Consider the following 18,770-nt stretch of genomic DNA (forward strand, 5'->3'; position numbering starts at 1 on the left):
AATACTACTCTCACATAATAGCCGGGCGATAAATCGCTTGTCACCTACGAGTCGGAACCGTAAATAAGGTCTGTACGACAAGACTGTGCACTTAAATTGGATCCAATATGAGCATATAGTGCGGGAGGTGACATAGTAAATAGGCCTGTATCATATATCTGGCTAATTCACAATCACTCTAGGTGCAGTTTTATGAGCTCAACATTATTCAATCACATATTATATCGTCGACAATTCACATAACCAAACATACTTACCTGGGCTTACCTGAGCATTCACAGCACCATGCAACAATATGCATAGTTATGATAATGCACATACTAAAATATGAGGCATGTATGACATGGCATTTAAAACATTTCCTTTAAATACGTTTTCTGGGAAAAACGTCAAGTATATATATATACTTAGGGATTAGTTCAATTATATAATCACTTAGTTCCCATCACATACACACCACAACACAAAATAACTTAACCTGTGCAAAGGCAAAACCGTCAATTCACTTCCTCGAGAATGAATATTTCAATATTTCGAGACGGGCTGTGACATGTATCGTGTTACCCACATGTATACCAGAACCAACCCATTATCTTAACAAGTGCTTATCGGGTTACCCGATAACGACCCGATTCGTTATCGTGTCGACTCGAACACCTGCTAATTTCGTGTCATGTCGTGTCGGGTTATCAGGTTGTATCAGGAATTGCCAGACCTAGAATAGAGTGTGACGGTGGGGAATAGAGAGAGAGTGAGTGCTATGGTAACAGATAAGTTTGGTAAGGTTTTTTTTTTTTTTTTTTTCTCTTAATAAGAAATTAATTAATGTTTTATATTAATTAGACTATAAAATAATTTATTCACTAATAAAAAAAGAGAAATACTAATTTATTTGAAATACATAGGAAAAAATGAATAAAACTAATTAAAGTTTAATTATATACGAATAATTTAATTAGTATATAAAATAATGGAAACAAATTAGACATAAAATAATTTATTATGGAAAAGGACGTTTTAGTAATTATATTAATTTATATTCCGATTAAGGTGAATTAGTAAACAACTTATATGAGCTCAGTTTCAACTTTATTCTGATTCTAGTCAATTTAAGTAAACAACATCAACAAGAATCTGATTTTAACTTTTTCTCATTCCAACTCCTTCTTAATTCAATTCCTCCTCAATCTGATTCCTTTTATTTTGATTACAATTACGTAAACAAGTCATAAGTCTATGCTAACAATAACCCTACATAAGTGTTTAGTCAAAAGAAGCCAAGTTAAATACCATGGTGTTTAAGGTCGGCTCGATTAATATTATTTGAGCTGAAGCTCAAAGCAATCCTGAACAAAGCCGGTAGAGCTCTGCTCAAGCACAGTTCAAATTTTTTGAAGCTCCACTTTGGTTGGCTTTCAAATGACCTAATCTTTCTAGTTTGGCACAACTAAATAAAGAGGGTAAAGTGCCGTTTCAAAAAAAAAATAAAAATAAAGAGGGTAAAGTGCTTACAGGCTATTCAAGTTTTGACTTCTATGCTTATCTAATTATTACTACGGTCTGATGATATTTTTCTTTACTTGAAAGTGAGGGGTTATAGGTTCGAATATCGTAGATGACGAATTCAATACCAAATTAGGTTACCCATTATGTGACTTAGCCAAACTACCCATCTTCATAGTGTAAAAATATCGATGTATAAAAAAAAAATTGGTATTGTATGTTTTTCATATAACGATATATTAGCACGAAGGAGTGGGGTAATAAATTGATTTCAGACTCGTCATTCACAAGTTTTGAATCTAAAATTTATCACTTACAAGTAAAGATATGAAAACTTCTCATTTATAAATAAAGATAAATTCCACTAGATCGTAACTCTCTCACTATTTTAAGTGAGTGTTATCCCTATATATAAATCAGACAGCTTGAGCTGAATATGTATTACACCATTGCAACGCTAGTATGAATTGAATAACGAGTCGTACTTTAGAAGATATGAATTTAATTTATATGCTGATCATCCCCACTTATAGCTAAAGCTTAAAAACATAGATTTCAGCTTTTCACTTCACTTCCACCCTGGTGCTTCGCAGCATTCTTGAATCAGAATCTCAACAAAACAATGGCTTCGCCACCGCTGCCAAAGGTTGAACTCCGAGAGCTCGGCAACACAGGCCTCAAGCTCAGCTGCGTCGGCTTCGGCGCCTCACCTCTCGGCAACGTCTTCGGTCCCGTCTCGGATGACGAAGCCATCGGCTCCGTTCGCGAAGCCTTCCGCCGAGGCATCAATTTCTTCGACACCTCTCCGTATGTAACTTTTGATCCTCTCTCGAGTTTTAAATTCTGCGCATAATCCTTGTTCTTGTTCTGTTTGGTTGCCAAGAAAATTCGAGAAATTTAAGGAAATTTTCGTAAAATTGATCATGTTTTCTCATGATTAGATTAATGAGTAAACTTAATTTATAATGCAGCCAGAAAGGTTGAAACTTTGTAAATTGTAATGGGGTGTTTGGTTGGAGACGATTCGCGGGAATTTAAAGAGGATTACTTTTCTGATGCTTCTATTTGGTTGCTGAGAAAATGTAAAGTTGGGGTTTATGTGATTGCAGATCAAAAAGAATATTTTGATATTTTTAGAGTTCACATAATTTGTGACACAAAAATACTTGTTTGGTTGGAGAGATGAGATGCGAAGAGACACTAAAACAAAGTTTTGATATGCAATTATGTGCTTGTATTTGCTCTAACTACTAAATAAACAAAATTTATTCACTACATTCGTCTTCGGATGTCACAAGAATTTTATATGTTCTTTCTACCCTTTTTCTTCCCAATTTGTAGGTATTATGGTGGGACTTTGTCAAAGAAGGTGCTTGGTAAATCGCTAAAAGCTCTAAGTGTTCCTAGAAGCGAGTACATCGTGGCAACCAAGTGTGGACGCTATGCTGACGGTTTTGATTTTAGTGCGGATAGAGTGACTAAGAGCATTGATGAGAGCTTGGAGAGGTTGCTGCTAGATTATGTCGATATTCTGCAATGCCATGATATAGAATTTGGGTCTCTAGACCAGGTGCTTTGGCATTTATCGTTTGTGTGCTTCAATATGTGTTGGTTTATTTGCTTTAATTCACAGTGTGACATGTAGAGTTAGTTTTTTTTTTTCCCTTCCTGTTTGTTAGGGAATATAATCTCAATTGATACAGCATAATGATCAAGCTTGTGTGTTCCTGTTTACTTTGGTTAACGGATTGTAAACGAGACAATCCCTGCCCTAAAGACACTGAAAGAAGCCGGGAAGATTCGTTTCATTGGTATCACAGGACTTCCATTGGGAATTTTCACATATGTTCTTGATCGCATACCAGCTGGCACGGTGGACGTCATCCTGTCATATTGCCACTTCGGTATTAATGATTCAACATTGGAGGATTTACTACCATACCTAAAGAGCAAAGGTGTTGGAATCATTACTGGTTCTCCGCTTGCAATGGGTCTGCTTACTGAGTGTGGTCCTCCAGAATGGCACAGGCATCTGCTGAACTGAAGGTTAACATTCTCGGTGCATTAGTTCCAGCTGGCGCTACACTTCATGCAATCCTGTCGTCTTTAATGCAATTTAGAAATTATAACTGATATAATCTGTTTTATGTTCTTACAGGCTGCTTGCCGAGCTGCTGCTGTCTATTGTAAAGAGAGGGAAGAATATTTCAAAGTTAGCTCTGCAATACAGTTTGTCCAATAAAGATATCTCATCAGTGCTGGTCGGCATGAACTCTGTTATTCAGGTTCCAATCCATCGTTTGCATTTTGCTCATTCTGTTAGGATTGTACGGTCGGGGAATATAGATTCCGCCCGGCTCTATAGCTTAACAATAGCACAAACTCGTCGTGATCATGTCAAGTAAATGAATACCTATTCGGTCCTCTCACATTGTCATCACATAGAAAACCCTTTTTATTATGTTGTAAAATTCCTACATTCATAAAGATCAATTATCCATCTTAAATGATTGTTTAAATAATCAGGTTGAGGAAAATGTCGCTGCTGCTGTGGAGCTCGCGACCATTGGCAAGGATGAGAAAACTCTAGCAGAGGTTGAAGCTATTCTGAAACCGGTGAAGAATCAGACATGGCGTAGCGGAATCCAGCAGAGCTGACAATTTTGCTCTTGTATGTAACCATCTTTACCCTGTACTTATTTTGATTGCTTTTCAGTCGCCTGTTAAGGCTTGTCAAATGATTTATCCAGATCAATGGATTGTGTTTCTGTGCATCCATTAATTTGTGAGAAAAAGAAAAAAAAAAAAAACCAATCTGATTAAGATGATGTTAACAACAGTAGTTATGTCTCTTAAACTATCGTAATTGGCTCATAATCCCGTCGCTTCTAGATTAGAGAGTTCCAGGATGACAAAAATATGGATTAGAAAAATTCGCATTTCGGATACATGGGTAAGCATTCTTCTGAATATCTGTTGCCCTAGCTGTACTCAAATCAATTCATATTGTTAGCCTCCGGTTCTCCTCCGCTTGGGAAAAAATCGATGTCAAGAAGTTATCTTTCAGCTGTCCTTGATGTCAAAACTGTATGCTAGCATCCACTCTCATGATCTCATCCACGAGTTAGTGATGAGGTGAAGGGATCTGTCTTCACTGCAAGGGATTGTGATACCACCCATTGGGTGACCATATCCAAATCCTTCTTCAGCCTGGTTCAGCAAGTCTTGGAATGAAGGCTGGTTCAAGCACAATACTGGAATCACAAACAGCTTCCTTTTGCTTTCCCCAACATAGACCGCAAAGTAGCCCTTTGGAACATCGATGACTGGCCTTCGAAGTGGCCTCGTTTGAGGTTGAGTGTCGAAAATTTTTCTTACTGGGCAAGCGAAAACCCATGGTTTTTTTATTCGTCTAGAGGGTGAATTTGCATAAGAGTGCAAAGAAATTGTAGAACAATGGAAGTCGATAAATGTTGAAGAATTAATGTGAGACTTGTGTTGGTTGTGAAACCAACTGATTTTATATAGATGAAAAGGTAGGATGTTGGCCATGAGAACTCACATGGTTTGGTCTGTCCACTATTTTTTGTGGCCTAAATAGTAAATACTAGTAGTGCTTTGTGTTAGAGATGTTTCAACACAGGGTGGTTCCTTGGGCGATGTACGTAGAGTGTTTGCACAGGACCCTTCATCTAAAGGCCCCCTAAAATCTCAAGACCAGCCATGTTTCGACATCTTTACAATGCTTTTAACTTGTTACCTCTACACCGTCTTTATCTTGTTTTTTGTCACTTGGAGCTGGAATGTAGGTTGATGGCGGGTGGATTAACACCCCGGGATCACTATGATAGCATTGTTCCAATTTCTGTTGGTAGTTTGAACATATGGGATCATGCTGAATACAATAGATAACCTAGAGAAGACAGGAACCAGGGACTCCTAGATAAAATTAACCGTGGGTATTCTTCCAGAAAACGGAAGTTCTCCTTTCAGCCCCAGGTTTTCGAGTTTCGACCGGACAAGGAACAAGCTAGGTTCTTGCTCCATGTGATGTTGTACTGTGACAAAAACATGGTGATTAAACTTTGGGGCCAGAATTGAAGTGGACGGTAAGGTTGATGGGAAGCACAGAACAAACTAGCTGAGATGATATCTTTCTGTGATATATAATGCATTGAAAGATACAGTTTTCTTTTTTCTTTTCTTGTTTTTTTTATTTCTCCTCTCTCCATTTAGTCAAGTTTGATATTCCAAGGGAAGCGATTTTCACGCTCCCGTTTTCTCATGCACTCCTCCGTTTTATGATTATTGGCCATACATGGAAGATTAGGCTTATCCGTGAAGGGCTGGTACTTAAGTCTATAAGACATTAATTTGAATTAGGGTTTGACATAGAAATGTGAGGAGTAGGGTAGAGGTTGAGTACCCAATATAGTGAGGGGTACAACAGATTGATTGACCAATTAACTTTCCAAAAGAGTCAGAGGACAGAAGCATGCGACCTACTATATCATCCATATAATTTCCATCCCTATATATGATGGAAAGTAGCTTTACAAATCCAAAATTCTCTCAATTCTTAAGCATATCAATATTCCACACAAACTATGGCTTTGAGCTTGCTATCAATAACAAGGCATTCACGATATAGCCTCTTGGGGTTTTGTAGTCGTTTCGGCATTTTCGTTTGTTTAATAATATTCTTATTATTTTGTAATTTTGTTCGTTGCGCATTATGATATTCAACTATATTACCATGTGATCTTGTACCGGTTGATTTCTGTTCCTTGGTTTCTATTGCCTAAGATGAAGGTATGTTACGAGGTTGCTAATTTGTAATAGTAGGCAATGGAAACCAAGGAACATAACTTGCACATTCTATTAGGATTGAAGAGTTAGGGGCAATAGATTTTACCTGGTTCTATGGCCTTTTAACAGATTTATCATGTCAAGTGAATGAATTACCTATTCACTCCTGTCATATTGATGTAACATAGAAAACCCTTTCTTTTTATTATGTTATAAAATGTCTACATTTATTAAAGATCATTCTTCCGTCTTAAGTTTTATGCAATCGTTTAAGTAATCTGGTTAAGGAAAATGTTGCTGCTGCTGTGGAGCTCGCAACGGTTTGTAAGGATGAGAAAACTGTAGCAGAAGTTGAAGATATTTCTGAAACCGGTGAAGAATCAGACATGGCCTAGCGGAATCCAGCAGAGCTGACAGTATTGTTCTTGTTTGTAACCATCTGTATCTGGTACTTTAGCAGAAGTTGAAGATATTTCTGACACTGGTGACGAAACTAAGCCCAATGTGGGCCGGATTAACTGTAATTTTGACGGGGCCTGCAAGGGGAGGATGAAGTGTGGCGGCTATTATGACACTGGCCGCTATGGAACAACAACGGGATGATAGTTCTTCGTTGGGGCCCATTATTAATGACATTCGTGCCTTCTTACGAGAGTATTCCCAGCCTAAATTCAACCATGTTCGTCGGGAGGCTAACCACGCAGCACATAGGCCTGCTCGCGCAGGACTTGGGCGTCGACATGAGGTACTGTGGTTCCAGGAACCACTGAAGTTAATCACTGATATTTTAATTGAGGATAGCTAGCTCTACATGATTTGCATTGTTCTTGGTTGTATTTTCTTTGAGGATGGTTAACTTTTCAAAATTGTTTGTACGGCCAAAGGTTTTATCGAGACCCGTTTATATATGCACCATATCCTCACTTATGTATGTATTCCTTCTTAATCAATAAATATCGTACTTCTTCCTAAAAAAAGGTTCGGCAAAAATAAATAAAAGATTGTATACTTTTGGGGTGAGATGTGAAGGCTAATAGGCACATGAGCCAGATTAATTAGATCCCCAAATATATCTTTTAGTATATAATGAATCAAAAGTCAAATCATTTATCTAGATCAATGGACTGTGTTTCTTGGGCATCCATTAATTTGGGAGAATAAGATAAACAATAAACATCAATGGAAAAGGAAGAAATAAAATCAAAAATCAATCTGATTAAGATGAAGTTTACAATAGTAGTTATGTCTCTTATACAATCATAATTGGCTCCAAGATTCTAAAAAATGCTAGGCGCTAGTCGGGCGGCGGACTGGCTCCTAGCGCCTAGGCGGCCTAGGCGGATTTAGGTAAATTTCTTGTATATCTTGTAAATAAGTGCATATTAACATGTAAAAAATTATACTTGTATGAAATCCTTGAATAAGATAGTAAAAGAATGATAAAATACAAAAAGAATATCTAACAAATCTAAAATTTAAAAACATATTAAGCATATATGATATATGCCATATAACTTAAGACATTTTAAATGATTATATATAATTTTTAAAAAGGAAAAGTAAAATTCCCACATAGTGGGTTGGATGGTTCATAATAAAATTACTAGTAGGTTGGGTTGGGTTGGGTGGTTCCTTTGTTTTAATTAAATTTATCATAAAACATATGAATAATTACATTCTTATACTTAAAAATAGCAAATATATTAAAAACTTATTGCAAGTCTTCTTACTCTAATAAAAAAATTAGAAATGAAAAAGCCCATTATCATTTGTACTAGTAGATTCGTACAGGACGTTTTTGATTGGGTCAAAATGTCCATTAATTTTCAAGCCCATTTAACTTTGGAGAATGGAAATATGCTGGCATCCACTTGAATTAAATATAATATAACGATAAGGAAACGACGTCGTAAGCCTAGTTTATTTTTAAAGGAAAACTAATGAAAATGATTTGAAAACTTTGAGTTTTAATGATAAGGACAAAATAAAGGATAAAGTGAATAGTACCAAGATTGACTTTTTAGTGTAAAAATATGATTTTTCGTTAAAGTGAAGTCCTTTTCGTTAAAGTTCCATATTAACTATTCATCATCTTCTCATTCGTTACTCTGACCTTCTATCTTCTCCAGTTCTTCTCGGTGGTCATTGAACTTCATGTTTTTCATTGTGGCTACTATTATTTTTCCAGAAAAAATCAATCGCCCAGGCAGATTTCCCAGCCGCCCAGCCCTGCCTACTCCGCCCAGCCCGCCAAGATTCTCGCCTAGGCGCTTTTGAATGGGTTTTCCGACTCATACAAAAATTTGGGCTTAATCGGATCGGCAACCCGCCGCCCACCCCCTAGGCCTACTTTATTGGCTCATGTCCCAGCTCTTCTTGACTAGTGAGTTCCCTGGCGGAAAAATATGGATTAGAAAAATCAGAATTTCGGATACAAGGGTAAGCATCCTTCTGAACATCTGCTACCCTAGATGTACTAAAATCCATATTGTTAGCCTCGGGTTCTCCTCGGGTTCAAGAAAAAACGATGTCAAGCAGTTATGTTTGAGCTGTACTTGATGTCAAAACTGTATGTTGTACTCTCATCCACTGGATTGAGGAATTAGGTGCAGGAATCTGTCTTCACTGCAAGGGATTGTGATTCCACCCATGGGATGATGATATCCAAATTCTTCTTCAGCCTGACTCAGCAAGTCTTGGAATGAAGGCTGGTTCAAGCATGATACTGGAATCACAAACCGCTTTCTTTGCCTTCACCCAACACAGACCGCAAAGCAGCCCTTTGGAACATTGATGGCTTTCGAAGCAGCCTCATTCGAGGTTGAGTGTCGAAAAATTTTCTTACCGGGCAAGCGAAAACCCATGGTTTTTTTATTTGTCTAGAGGATGATTTGCAAAAGAGTGCAAAGAAATTGTAAAACAATGGAAGTGGATAAATGTTGACGAATGTGAAACTTATGTTGCTTGTGAAACCAATTGGGTTTATTATATAGATGAAGAGTGTAGGATATTGGCAATGAGAACTCACATGGTTTGGTCTGTCCAATATTTGTTATGTGGACTTCATCTGTTATTGGCCAAACCAGTAACCTTCCAGAGAAACATCTTGCCCTACCTCCTTTAGATAAACCACGTAGCCAATGAAAGATACAGATTGAAATTCAAATAATAAAAGGGTTTTTTTTATTAACACCCCACATGTTGTTGAATACACCACACTTAAAAATGTAATAATAAACAACTTGTAATTCTAATATGAAATGACTATTCGAGCCCTCAAAGCTACTCTTACTCTCCATTGTAGAACAAAACCCTAAAAACACAAACAAGTTGATGAAAATATATCTTTTGATGAACGGAACAAAAAAATCGAGTTTTGCTCCTCGTTCATTAGTTGGTTTTCACATTCAAGAAATTATTTAAATAAAAAAGGTCGTACCCAGTGCACAAGGCTCCCGTTTTACGCAGGGTCTGAGAGAGGTGAATGTCGGCTAGCCTTACCCCCATTTATGGAGAGGCTGCTCCCAAGTCAAGAAATTATTTAAATAATGGAATAAAATTTTGACTTTTTGTAAAACCCTGCTCTAGTTGGAATCCAAGAAATGGAAGAAAACTTGAGAATGTTGTAAAATTTTAAGATGTAATAAATGTAATATTCTTGTGGCTGTTTGATGATGAAGAAATTCAATATTTTTTGGTTGGTTGGAACTGACATGACCTTATAAGAACAATTCTTACCATTTGTCATTCAGGCTTCTTAGAATCCAACGTGTTTGTTCAAGAAAATTTGACGCATGTTTCTAATTCAAACGGCAAGATGGAGATTTTACACAATTTAATTCATCTTTCTTGTAATGTGGATTATTGTATTGTGTGAAAGAGATGAAGAGTTTGATGTGTGATTAATTAGTTGATGATTGTAGGGTGTGTGAGATGTGAGGTGTGGGGTGTACGAGATGTGACGGTAGTATTGGAAAATATGGGGGGTGTGTTAAGAAAAATTTTAATTTAAAAAATAAATGTGGGGTGTAGTCAACAAAATGTGAGATGTTAATAAAACAAGCCATAATAAAAATCTTAGGAAATATAGAGCTGCAAGCAAACGAGTAGCCAATATTCAAATAGATAATAGCGTAGCTACTCTCTTATAATTATTAATGTTAGCGAGAAACGCTTCAAGAAGAAATTTTTTATTGTGCTCGGAACACGAATGATACACCACGTGACATTATCTAAGTGGAGGCAAGTTTTATTTTTCAAGTTATTAATTTTTTAACACAAGTATCTCACTACTTGTATAATGACATGTAGTGTAACATCCCGGATTCTAGACACACTAAAAAAATCTCTCTACTTCAAGAATCAAATTATAGAAAAATTTCTTTCACTTATTAATTGTTAATATCGGGTGAACAATTGGGTCAATAGACTTTTTCCTTTAAAACAGCCCCTTAAAAGTGTTTTTTTTTTTTTTAACTATAAAAACGAGTTTTGAGGAACTTAATTGTGAAAATCGTACACTACCACTCAACAGTCTTATCCCATCGTTGCAGAGACCAAATTGTACAACAAAAACAGGCTAAATACTAGTAATGCTTTTGTGTTAGAGATCTTCCACCAATATTAAGGGTCGGCCTTGAGGCGGTGCAGGTTGAGCGTTTGCACCCTCACATCTAAAAGCTAGGACCCACTAAACCTCACAATCGGCCATGTTGTGGCTTATTTACAATATTTTTCACTCGTTAGCTCTACACCGTCTTTGCCCGTTATTTGTCACTCGGAGCTTGAATGCGGGTTGAAGGCCGGTAGATTAACACCACGGGGTCCCTAATGTTAGCATAGTTCCAATTTATCTCGGTAGGTTAACATATAGGCAGTGGCGGATCCACAGTGGGGTCGTCGGGGTCGCACGACTCCTTGGAAACCATGGAAACAACCTTGAAGCTCCCATATGCGACCTCTTGGAGCTGGGGTCGTCGGGGTCGGAGGCACGCCAACTGTTCGACAAAAGCCCTGAACGAAAACTGGGCAGGAAGAGGAAGAAGAAGCAGCCCACTCAAATGAGCTTGGTTGTGTGCTTGGTTGCATGCCTGTTTTTGTCAAGTGAATGATATTTATACATGCTACTTTTTATAACTCTATCCAGTTTAATTGGTCTTTCTGATAAAGAAATGATAGGGGTTGGAGGAGTGCTATATGAGAACGAGAACATTAAGAAGATACGGAAATTAATTTGAAACATCAAGCTGTCAGGGAAAGCAAAAATTTGGATACGCCAGTAACAAGACAATAAAAGAGGAAGTTTAAGTGAAACTTACTTGCATGAATCCACATAAACGAATTATGATGTGATTTATGCCAGAATCTTGGGTCAGTCCCTATACTTTATTATTGTTCCATGCACAGATTAATTCGACACTGCACCAAACGCCCGACTAATGGAGTTAGTACTATCCGACGACTATTTATCTTATCCGACTGAAATAGTCAATACAGTCCGAAGTACCAAACGAGGCTAAAAAAAAATTTCGCGCTGCGCGCGCTATGACCCCATAAACATTTTTTCCTGGATCCGCCACTGCATATAGGCACAAAAATACACAGGGAATCCATACGGAGACCTTACTTTAGTGTACCTGAATGATCCCCATATATTATTCGGATACGTTTCTGAACATATTTCATGAGAAGTCACATGGTTTTGTCTCCCAACTAATGATATTAGACATTACATACGGATTTCATACTGCTTCACAATTATATAATCAATGAACACATTATGGTTGCAGAATTTAATCCATTACTTATATTCCACCTTATGAATACAACATATAACCGAAAGAACACTGGAACTAGGGACTCTAATAAGAATTATAAGATACATAAAAAACTGTGGGTATTCTTCTAGCTAACAGAAGTTCTCCTTTCAACCCCGGGTTCTTGTCGACCGGACAAGGAACATGCTAGGTTATCGCCCCATGTGACGGTGCATTTTGACAAAAAACATGATGACTAAACTTTGTGCCAGAACTGAAGTGGATGGTAAGGTTGATGGGAAGCAGTGACATGATATCTTTCTGCTGTATATAATCCATTCAAATATACAGGTTTCTTCTTTTTTTTTTTTTTTTTTTTTTTTTCTCCTCTCCATTTATCTAGTTTGATATTCCAAAGAAATGATTTTCACACTCCCATTTTTTTGTGTACTGCTCCGTATTATAATTGATTGGACTTAGACATACACGGAATCAGGCTTATCCATGAAGAGCAGGTTCATTAGACATTTGAATTAGGGTTTGACATAGAAATGTGATCAGGGGTTGAGTAGGGCATGATTTTGCAACTTGCAACATTTATACAACAGATTAATTGACCAATCACTTCTAAAAAATTAGTGAGAGGACAGAAGCACGTGACCTAGCTACTATATATTATTCATATAATTTCCACCCCCTATATATGCTGCAAAGTAGTTTTTTTTTTTTTAGCATCCCGCATAATGTTGAATACACTTTATATTAAAATTTATTAAACTATTTATATACCCTAATATGCAGTGACAATTTCAACCTCATAGTTTGTTAAAAAAAAAAATACACACAAAATCACTTTTGATGTGTAAATCCTTTGTAAAATTGGGGCAATATATAGATGCCCTTCTTGCAACTTATAAACTCATAATCCACATGAACAGTAACCAGAACCGGTTGAGCACACAAGGCAAATAGAAGACTTTCTTCGTTGTCTATAGTCCTGTATCATTCAATAAAAATACGTCTCATCGCTTTGTTGTTCTTTCCTCTCACTTCATTTTCGAATATTTGTTTAACGGTGCAAGAATAGTCTTTGTCTAGCATAATGCCCTTATGTTCAATGAAGGAGAATGCTTTATGAAAGTATATATATCACATCTCCCATATTGAATTCCCTGATGATACTCATACGGCAACCCAATATCTACTGATAGATCATAAATGTTGGGGATAAAGCTCAACTCTTGAGCAGCTTGCACGGTTTCTACAACCTAGCGCATAAGCCAACGCTCACGCAAATCAAGAGGTGTGAATGGTATGATTTTAGTAGATGGACGAACGACGTAGAAAAACTAGAGATCAATAAAAGAAAAAAAATAGCTGTAATACATTCAATTGTGGGGTGTATGTTAAGAGTGTGGAGTGTGAAGGTATTATGAGAAAGTTTGTGGAGTGTATTCAAACAAATTTAATTGAAAAATTAAATATGAGGTTATTAAATATGTAGAGTGTATTCAACAATATGTGAGGTGTTAAAAAGACAAGCTTTTACAAATTTACCACCCGTAAGTTTTCACATCCTCTATTATCTAGATTTAAGATTGTCTAGATGTTAAATCCATAGATTTAATTTGGGTAAATTACATAGTAACCCCTCGGGTTTGAGGTCTATTACAACTCCATACAACATCTTTAAAACATTTCACTTTCATACCTCACGTACCTTTTTATTTCAAAATAATACATCCGTTAGATTTTCCATCCATTGGTCTGTTAAATGCTGACATGGCTGCCACGTGGCAAAAAAATAATTTTTTATAGATTAAAAATATTATAATATTAACCCTTAAAAAAAGATAGAAAAACCCGAACCCAGATCCCCTTCTTTCCACCTCTTTGTAACTCCCATTTACAAAAACGGTGGAGCCGGAGGAAGTGGTGGGCTTGGGGGTCGAGAAAAGGTTGGGTGGTTGGCCTCCCAAGAAGTCGTCGGACTCGAGAAACATGGCAGGAGGTTGGGGGAGGCGAGGCAAGAGAGAGAGGGAGGGAGGCAGAGAGAGAGAGAGAGAAAGAGGTCGATGGGTAAGGGGGTGGGGGTGGGATGTGGGGTTGCGGTTCATCCCCACCAGCGCACAAGGCAACGCGTCACACACGAACTCCCTTTCGATCTCCATCGCGTTCCGTACGATTCTCTCCACGCAGCCACGATTTGCTCTGCGAAAGACTCGGAGCCGCCATCCATCTCAGGGTCCACTGGGCCTTCTTCGCGACGCAGGGGATGGTGTCGATTGCGTGGAAGAGGCGATGCTTCTCGTCGGAGTCTTTGATGTACATCTTGGAGTGGATGTTCTCAATGGTGATCTGGAACCCGTAGAAGGCACGAGCCTTGGCGACCTGGACCTCCTTCATAAACCTCCCAACACGATTCTCAAGGACGATGTTGTCGGAGGCAGCGAAGAAGGCGAGAATGTGTGAGACGAAGTGCCTCTCGTTGTCGGATAGGGCTTTCCAGTGGTGAATGTCCTGGCATAGGTCGACCTCCTCGGAGGATCGGGAAGGAGAAGAGGGGTGGGGAGGGTTTGGGTTTTTCAAGTTTTTTTTTATTTTTTTAAAGGTTAATATTATAATATTATAATGTATAAAAAATTATTTTTTTTGCCACGTGATAGCCACATCAACACAAATGTGGCAGTCATGTCAACATTTAACAGATTAATGGATGGAAAATCTAACGGATGTATTATTTTGAAATAAAATGGTACGTGAGGTATGAAAGTGAAATGTTTTAAAAATATTGTATGGGGTTGTAATATACCTCAAACATGAGGGGTTATTATGTAATTTACCCATTTAATTTTGTTTAGATGTTAAATTATTTTCTCCTTCCCAGTAATCTGAACCCCACAATCCATCAATAAAACAACTGCGCAGATAGCACGGGAAATTAATTAGCCAAATTGTAACCTTCCCACATATGTATGTAAAGAAATAGAGATTGGTGCAGAGATTTACAGAGCAAAGAAAGAAGATTTAGTGAGAGAGAGAAAACTTGTAAAGGAAGAAAAGATAATCTGTATATTTCTTGTATTGTAAACTTACAAAGAGAATGTTATTACAAGATATATATAAATCTCTTACAATTGCTTAACAACTAAGCTAACAACCTTAATATAACCACCTAACTAATCTTGTGGCACATGGCATATTATAGAACCATTGATTATAGTTATATTGTTATCATCCCCCTCAAACTCAGGAAAGAAAGGTCCAAGCCTAAGATTGTAGCAATGGGTACGAAACAATGGTGATGACAGTCCCTTGGTCAAGATATCAGCAAACTACTCATTAGAGAACACAAATTGCATTTGTATAATTTTCTTGGCTACTCTCTCTTGGACAATCTCTCTTGGACAAAATGAACATCAATTTCTATGTGTTTTGCCCTTTGATGCATGACTGGATTGCAAGTAAGAGCAATTGTGGACAACACATAGTTGTTGGAGTAGGGACTGTAATATGTAGAAAGGTAAGTAATTGCCTAATCCAATCAATTTCAATTGCTGTGGAAGCAATATCCCTATATTCAGCTTTAGAAGAATATCGAGAAACAATATTTTGTTTCTTGGAGGACCAATAAATAGGATTTGAGCCCAAGAACACTAAACCAGTTGTTGATCTTTTGTCACTGGGATCCCCTGCCCAAACAACATCACTATATGCATGCAAGTCTAAATCCCCTTCGCCAAACTAAATACTACAAGATTTTGTTCCCTTTAAGTATCTTAGAATACGTTTAACAAGTAAGAAATGAGACTCCATTGGATTTTGCATAAACTGACATACTTGATGAACTAAGAATGCAATGTCGGGTCTTGTGAAAGTGAGGTATTGGAGAGCCCCAACCACACTTATATATAGTTCTGGATTGTTGAAAGGAGTGCCATTATCCTTTACCAACCAATTATAATGCAAACAAGGTGTTGCACATGGTTTAGAATCAACCATTTCTGTTTTTGTAAGTAAGTCATACACATATTTTGCCTGAGACAAGAACAGACCTGATGCATTTTGTACGATTTGAATGCTAAGAAAATAATGTAAAGCCCTTAGATCTTTAAGATCAAGTTCTTGAGACAAAGCACCTATAACTTCAGTAATTGTACTATTGGAACTGCATGTGATTATAATGTCATCGACATAAAGTAGCAGAATGATAATATGTGGACCAACGCACTTCACAAATAGAATGAGTTTGCATTGGTAGATTGAAACCCTAGTGTAGGAAAAAATGTTGTAAATATCTCATTCCAGGCTCTAGGAGCCTATTTGAGACCATATAATGATCTATGCAATTTGCAGACAAAGGAAGAATGTATAGGATCAATAAAATCTAGTGGTTAATCCGTGTAGACTTATTCCTGCAAGATTCCATGAAGGAAGGCATTCTTAACATCAAGTTGCCTTGGAGACCATCCAAAGTTAACAGCCAAAGCAAGAACTAGTCTAACAGTAGTTGGTTTAACTACTGGACTAAAAGTCTCCTCAAAATCAATCCCTGCCTCTTGATTAAATCCTTTTGCAACCAATCGAGCCTTATACCTAGAAATTGTGCCATCTGTATATTTTTTTTTTTGGATCTTGTAAAACCACTTACATCCCACTAAATTTTTGTTGGAAGGAAGAGGAACCAAAGTCCAAGTACCTTGAGAGTGTAAAACAACTAGTTCTTCTTTCATTGCATCACACCACAAAGATGACTTGAGTGCAAATTTATAAGAAATTGGTCATTTTGGAGACAAATCATCTTCAACACCAACAATAATAGTAGTAAAGAAAGCATTTTTCTTTCAAATTTCACTCTTAGACCTTTTTTGCATTGGATGGAGATTCAAACAAGGAATAGGAAGTACAACTTGTTACTGGCCAGGTTGAAACTCAGAAGATGCATATATACTCTCATAAGATTTTGAAGAACAAGGTGGAGATAACTTTCTGAAGAATTGGTAGAAGCCACAAGTATTGGTGATGAGGAGGATTTTGTTGATATACTTTGTAAATGCTATGATGGTGCAATAATGGACTGAGATGAGCTAGCAGATGTGCTTTCTGTACTTAGAGATGCCTTTCTAGTATGCAAATTAATTGCACCAAAGATGATCCCAGAATGTTGAACAACATTATTGGTATGAGTAACAGTGACTAAAAGAGATGGTACACCTAGAGTAGACATTGTTGTTGGCTTTGACTGACTTGTAGGTTTAATTTGAGCAACTAACAAAGGATATGGGAAGGTGTTCTCATAAAAAATAACATGTCTAAGAGATTTAGATTCTTTTTTAGGTAACTTCATAACACATTCCCCTTATACTTAAGAGGCATATCCCAAAAAGAGCCACTGTGTAGTCTTTGGTTGTAGCTTATTTATTTTATAAGGCTTCAATAATGGAAAGCAAAAACAACCAAAGATTCAGAGATGTTGTATATCAGGGACATGTTTATACACTGCTTCAAAAGGAGATTGGTTGTTTAACATAGATGAGGGCATTTTGTTAATTAGGAAAATTGCAGTTTGGCATGCAAAAAAAACTACAAGGTAATGAAGCAGTTTGCAAAAGAGTGATAGAAGTCTCTATAATGTGCCTCTGTTTCCTTTCAGTTAGGCCATTTTACTCTGGAGTACAAGGACAAGAAATTTGGTGGCTAACCCCTTTATCAAGAATAAAAGTTTGAACTGAATTACTAATATATTCCCCCTCCATCACTTTGCAAAGTTTTAATAGAAATTGCAAAATGATTGAATACAAACTTACAAAAACCAATGAATACAGAACAAACTTCACTTTTATTATGTAGGGGAAAAATCCAACAATATCTTGTTCATTCATCAATGAATGTCACATAGTATTTGTAACCATCTACAAAATTACAAGGAGCTGGGCCCTACACATCACTATGTACTATTGTAAAAGGATGAACATACTTAGACACTAATTCAGAGAAGGGTAATTTGCTAAACTTGCCCTCTAAACAAACATGACATAGTAAAAGGGATGAATCTGCTATACATGACACATAAGACTTTTTCAACATGTAGAAACAATGGGATTAGAAAGGGTGTCTATTAGGACCTGTCTATAATTTTTCACGTTTCATCTTTAGTGGCCTTAAATTGGAAGCCACTGGGACCCACAATGGATTCTTGTCACCTTGCTTTTTCCCCTTTACCCGTGACATCCCCCCTTCTCTCTCCCATTTTCTATCAACTACCTCTCTCTCTCTATCTAAACACTCTCACTTCTCTCTACGCTTTCTCCCTCTCTTCCTCTTGGTCATTTCTAGAACAACCTTTTCCGAGGGATTTTCACACAAACAAACAACAAAACAACGACAATAACAACTCCACCATCACCATTGTGAACTCAGAATCAAAAGAGGACCTTCCAAACCCTTCCAAACTCGCTGCACAGTGTTCACCATTGTTCATCGTGTTTTTCGACCCCATGTTCTTCAACGAAGATAAGCCTTAAACCTCATCCAAAACTTGCAGATCATGTCTTGGTGTATATTTGGAAGTAGTTTTAAGAAGTTTTGGTGATGTTTGTGTTGGAAATGTGCCCTAAAGCCAATCATATGATGATACTTTACGGACATTTCACATGTTAAACTAATCTAGTTTAAATATAAAGGGCAAATATTATTGTTTGA

The 18,770-nt window shown here is 37.1% G+C and overlaps 1 pseudogene; it reads left to right on the forward strand.

The window, feature by feature from the left end:
* Positions 1 to 1,958: 1,958 nt before the first annotated feature.
* LOC126587862 (L-galactose dehydrogenase-like) lies at positions 1,959 to 4,342 on the forward strand (annotated as a pseudogene).
* The last annotated feature ends 14,428 nt before the right edge of the window (positions 4,343 to 18,770 follow it).

This window comes from Malus sylvestris, chromosome 10, assembly GCF_916048215.2.
Source record: "Malus sylvestris chromosome 10, drMalSylv7.2, whole genome shotgun sequence".
Taxonomy (NCBI): domain Eukaryota; kingdom Viridiplantae; phylum Streptophyta; class Magnoliopsida; order Rosales; family Rosaceae; genus Malus; species Malus sylvestris.